Source organism: Sinocyclocheilus grahami, unplaced genomic scaffold (assembly GCF_001515645.1).
Source record: "Sinocyclocheilus grahami isolate Dianchi unplaced genomic scaffold, SAMN03320097.WGS_v1.1 scaffold2965.1, whole genome shotgun sequence".
NCBI classification, from domain to species: Eukaryota; Metazoa; Chordata; class Actinopteri; order Cypriniformes; family Cyprinidae; genus Sinocyclocheilus; species Sinocyclocheilus grahami.
This window is the reverse complement of record NW_015508138.1, coordinates 28655-29353: the sequence shown is the minus strand read 5'-3', so window position 1 is coordinate 29353 and position 699 is coordinate 28655.

Here is a 699-nt window from a genome sequence, read left to right as displayed (position 1 = left end):
TTTTATTTTAATATTTTTATTATTACAAAAATAATTGACTATTGCAGTAACGTGACTCTAACGGAAATTATTGAATTTCTTACGTACTTTAGATAAATAAGTCTTAATACTTAAGTTACAGTAAATAAATATAACTTTTTCTTTCTGTTCACGGTTTCCTTGAATTTTATATGATTTAAATTTTAAAATATTACATAATATAGTATTTTTTACTTTTATTTTATTTTTGTTTTGTTATTTGAATTTTATTTTAATTTATCATCATGTTTTTACGTAAATAAATTCTACTCTATTTTATTTTGTCTGTCCTTAATAATAACTAATATAGGGCCCTATGATTTTCCGCAATGCGGAAATATAAATAATAATAATATATTTTTAAAAATAAAATCAATTAATTAGAGATGCTTTTGATTACTAATATTTAATGAAACCATTCAAATGGAATCCAGAAATTTAAAGGAAAACAGAATTTGGTAAAAAATAAAACTGAATTTGAAAAAATAAATAAAACGTATTTCATACAGACTTAAACATGTAATTTTTGTTAAACCTTCAATAAATAGCTGTTTAATATTGTAAGTTTCTTGCTTTTTGACGAATAAATTTAATCTAAGCATTAAAACAGTCTAGAAAAATTAAAACAGAGAAAAAAAAACAGAATCCAGAAAAATGACAATGGAAAAAACGGAATTTGGG